Here is a 5000-nt window from a genome sequence, read left to right as displayed (position 1 = left end):
CCCACACAATACCAAATTTAACCAACTTTATCGCTTAACCTAACTGTGGCTGTACCACATTATCGCTTAACCTAACTGTGGCTGTACCACATTATCGCTTAACCTAACTGTGGTTGTACCACATTATCGCTTAACCTAACTGTGGTTGTACCACATTATCGCTTAACCTAACTGTGGTTGTACCACATTATCGCTTAACCTAACTGTGGTTGTACCACATTATCGCTTAACCTAACTGTGGTTGTACCACATTATCGCTTAACCTAACTGTGGTTGTACCACATTATCGCTTAACCTAACTGTGGTTGTACCACATTATCGCTTAACCTAACTGTGGTTGTACCACATTATCGCTTAACCTAACTGTGGTTGTACCACATTATCGCTTAACCTAACTGTGGTTTGTACCACATTATCCCTTAACCTAACTGTGGTTGTACCACATTATCCCTTAACCTAACTGTGGTTGTACCACATTATCCCTTAACCTAACTGTGGTTGTACCACATTATCCCTTAACCTAACTGTGGTTGTACCACATTATCCCTTAACCTAACTGTGGTTGTACCACATTATCCCTTAACCTAACTGTGGTTGTACCACATTATCCCTTAACCTAACTGTGGTTGTACCACATTATCCCTTAACCTAACTGTGGTTGTACCACATTATCCCTTAACCTAACTGTGGTTGTACCACATTATCCCTTAACCTAACTGTGGTTGTACCACATTATCCCTTAACCTAACTGTGGTTGTACCACATTATCCCTTAACCTAACTGTGGTTGTACCACATTATCCCTTAACCTAACTGTGGTTGTACCACATTATCCCTTAACCTAACTGTGGTTGTACCACATTATCCCTTACCTAACTGTGGTTGTACCACATTATCCCTTAACCTAACTGTGGTTGTACCACATTATCCCTTAACCTAACTGTGGATGTACCATTATCCCTTAACCTAACTCAAGTTGTCCCTTAACCTAACTCAAGTTGTCCCTTAAAACACGCGATCTAGTGTTTGTCCCTTAACCTAACTCAAGTTGTCCCTTAACCTAACTCAAGTTGTCCCTTAACCTAACTCAAGTTGTCCCTTAACCTAACTCAAGTTGTCCCTTAACCTAACTCAAGTTGTCCCTTAACCTAACTCAAGTTGTCCCTTAACCTAACTCAAGTTGTCCCTTAACCTAACTCAAGTTGTCCCTTAACCTAACTCAAGTTGTCCCTTAACCTAACTCAAGTTGTCCCTTAACCTAACTCAAGTTGTCCCTTAACCTAACTCAAGTTGTCCCTTAACCTAACTCAAGTTGTCCCTTAACCTAACTCAAGTTGTCCCTTAACCTAACTCAAGTTGTCCCTTAACCTAACTCAAGTTGTCCCTTAACCTAACTCAAGTTGTCCCTTAACCTAACTCAAGTTGTCCCTTAACCTAACTCAAGTTGTCCCTTAACCTAACTCAAGTTGTCCCTTAACCTAACTCAAGTTGTCCCTTAACCTAACTCAAGTTGTCCCTTAACCTAACTCAAGTTGTCCCTTAACCTAACTCAAGTTGTCCCTTAACCTAACTCAAGTTGTCCCTTAACCTAACCCACGTTGTCCCTTAACCTAACCCACGTTGTCCCTAACCTAACCCACGTTGTCCCTTAACCTAACCCACGTTGTCCCTTAACCTAACCCACGTTGTCCCTTAACCTAACCCACGTTGTCCCTTAACCTAACCCACGTTGTCCCTTAACCTAACCCACGTTGTCCCTTAACCTAACCCACGTTGTCCCTTAACCTAACCCACGTTGTCCCTTAACCTAACCCACGTTGTCCCTTAACCTAACCCACGTTGTCCCTTAACCTAACCCACGTTGTCCCTTAACCTAACCCACGTTGTCCCTTAACCTAACCCACGTTGTCCCTTAACCTAACCCACGTTGTCCCTTAACCTAACCCACGTTGTCCCTTAACCTAACCCACGTTGTCCCTTAACCTAACCCACGTTGTCCCTTAACCTAACCCCACGTTGTCCCTTAACCTAACCCACGTTGTCCCTTAACCTAACCCACGTTGTCCCTTAACCTAACCCACGTTGTCCCTTAACCTAACCCACGTTGTCCCTTAACCTAACCCACGTTGTCCCTTAACCTAACCCACGTTGTCCCTTAACCTAACCCACGTTGTCCCTTAACCTAACCCACGTTGTCCCTTAACCTAACCCACGTTGTCCCTTAACCTAACCCACGTTGTCCCTTAACCTAACCCACGTTGTCCCTTAACCTAACCCACGTTGTCCCTTAACCTAACCCACGTTGTCCCTTAACCTAACCCACGTTGTCCCTTAACCTAACCCACGTTGTCCCTTAACCTAACCCACGTTGTCCCTTAACCTAACCCACGTTGTCCCTTAACCTAACCCACGTTGTCCCTTAACCTAACCCACGTTGTCCCTTAACCTAACCCACGTTGTCCCTTAACCTAACCCACGTTGTCCCTTAACCTAACCCACGTTGTCCCTTAACCTAACCCACGTTGTCCCTTAACCTAACCCACGTTGTCCCTTAACCTAACCCACGTTGTCCCTTTGCCTAACATAGTTCACTGCTCGGAATCTCTGGTGTCGTTGTTATCCTCATGTAGATGTCTTGCGAGTGTTGCTTACTTTCCACATATTCCCGCTATCCACTGTCAATTGTACTGCAATAGGACTATATCGCCCCCCCCCCCTCCCTCTGTCCCCCTCTTTGTGTCTCTGTCCTCTCAAGCTGGTCGGTCTGGCGTTTGAGTGTTAAATGAGCCTCGCAGCTGTTCAGTTGCATTCAGATGTCGACGCCCTCAGTGTACGTCGTGGTATGGTCTGTGTCCATTGTCCGCTGATGTCGTACGCGTAACCCACACGCTGTACCGATCATCGGTCGTTACGTACAGAGTGAAGTAGTGTGATACGTGTGACCGTACGCTGGCTGTGCCCAACGGTGTCGAATCTCAATTTCCATATGATGTGCTCGATGCTACTTGTCTCGTCTCCCAATAACAGCTAGGTTGCACTGTGGTACGCCGTAGAGGCGTGTGGGAGGAACGTACGAACGCATTGTATGTCACCCTGGGTCGCTGGGGGTGGTGGTGCGGTGAGTCAGGTCAGGTCAGGTCAGCGTGAGCCGTCTGATGTAGTGACGCGTGTATTCCGACTTTGTCGTATTGCCTCACACAAAGTGCTACCCTGGTGGACCGCGTTCCATATCTGGGACATGCCGCAGATGCCGGTTGACAGTGGATCGCGGAAGGGACATCGCATACGTGCGCGGGCCACCTTCCACGTGTTCTCTTCTGCACATGTCGCAGTGTGTATGTGGTCTGATGTAGCGTGTCGTGACACATGACATCCTGGCATGCAAGAATTGTTGAATTCGCAAATGTAGGTGGACATCTACGTTTACTGCCCAAGATACGCAAATGAACTGGAAATCCGTTGTTGAGCGGTTGTTCACGCTGGAGGTGAATCTGTGATGGCGACGATCGGTACAGCTATTAACCGGGTTGTTTCAGCGGTACCCGCCACATCCACACACGTGACTAGGCCCATGTGGGTATGAAGCGATACGCGGCGGTGGCTTGGTGGGACTGTTCCCGGCCGGTGAAGGGGGGCCGCCCGGCGTGTTGGCCGCGCGCTGCGTGGGCGCACGCGCAACAGGCGGCTGGTGGGGGGCGCCGAGTGGCAGGAGCGCCAGCCGACGGGCCCGGCAGGCGGCGCAGCTACGCTGCGGCGCACCCTGCACGCGGCGCCTGGCGGCCAAAGTTGGTTCAGCCGAGCCCGGGTGCGAAGCGCGGTGGACATCTGCAGTGTGCTGGTCTGATTGAGGACTGTGTGCGTTGAGGATGCGCCGCCGCCTGGCACTCGGCGCCGCGACGCCGTCTGCTGCTCGGTCGCCCCAGCGGTTCTCGCAGGTGGTTTGTATCGCAGTTGTGCGGACGTGTTGGCGCGTGCGCTGTGCTGGGAGAGTTCGCTTCTGCACCCAAGTGGGGCTTTGCCCTTGTGTGGCGCTGGCGTTGGAGCTGCCGGTCACCATAGGTGGCGCGTGTTGTCTCCCGCCGGCAATGCCACGACAGCACGCTCCCGGGCCTCTGTCGGCAGCGGCAAGCTCAGTTGGGAGCAAGGGTGTTCTCACTAAAACCGTCTACTCGCCTAACTCCGGGCGATTGCGCCTCTCTCGAAACCGACCAAGTACCTAGGACGGCGCTGCGCGCCGCCGGGACCTGAGAGGGTTTCGAGGTGTATCGTGCAGGGGAGCTCGGCCTCCTCCTGTTTGCAGAATAATTGAGCGGACGCTTGCGTGTTCGCGCGGGCCCCCGGGACACACTCCCGGGCGGCCGGCTGCTCAGCTCTAGTTGACGCAGCTCCCTGGTTGATCCTGCCAGTAGTCATATGCTTGTCTCAAAGATTAAGCCATGCATGTCTCAGTACAAGCCGCATTAAGGTGAAACCGCGAATGGCTCATTAAATCAGTTATGGTTCCTTAGATCGTACCCACGTTACTTGGATAACTGTGGTAATTCTAGAGCTAATACATGCAAACAGAGTCCCGACCAGAGATGGAAGGGACGCTTTTATTAGATCAAAACCAATCGGATTGGCTTGTCTGGTCCGTTTGCCTTGGTGACTCTGAATAACTTTGGGCTGATCGCACGGTCCTCGTACCGGCGACGCATCTTTCAAATGTCTGCCTTATCAACTGTCGATGGTAGGTTCTGCGCCTACCATGGTTGTAACGGGTAACGGGAATCAGGGTTCGATTCCGGAGAGGGAGCCTGAGAAACGGCTACCACATCCAAGGAAGGCAGCAGGCGCGCAAATTACCCACTCCCGGCACGGGGAGGTAGTGACGAAAAAATAACGATACGGGACTCATCCGAGGCCCCGTAATCGGAATGAGTACACTTTAAATCCTTTAACGAGTATCTATTGGAGGGCAAGTCTGGTGCCAGCAGCCGCGGTAATTCCAGCTCCAATAGC

General features: G+C 50.6%; 1 non-coding gene across 1 annotated transcript in view; it reads left to right on the top strand.

Annotated features, from left to right (window-relative positions):
- Positions 1–4385: 4385 nt before the first annotated feature.
- Positions 4386–5000, top strand: part of LOC126326693 (small subunit ribosomal RNA) — a 1893-nt gene continuing 1278 nt past the window's right edge. The window contains exon 1 of the ribosomal RNA XR_007560848.1: positions 4386–5000. This exon is cut by the window's right edge and continues 1278 nt beyond it. This is a non-coding gene — a ribosomal RNA (small subunit ribosomal RNA).

Source organism: Schistocerca gregaria, unplaced genomic scaffold, assembly GCF_023897955.1.
Source record: "Schistocerca gregaria isolate iqSchGreg1 unplaced genomic scaffold, iqSchGreg1.2 ptg001001l, whole genome shotgun sequence".
Taxonomy (NCBI): domain Eukaryota; kingdom Metazoa; phylum Arthropoda; class Insecta; order Orthoptera; family Acrididae; genus Schistocerca; species Schistocerca gregaria.
The sequence above is the reverse complement of the archived record's forward strand: the minus strand, read 5'-3'. Positions and strand labels throughout refer to the sequence as shown.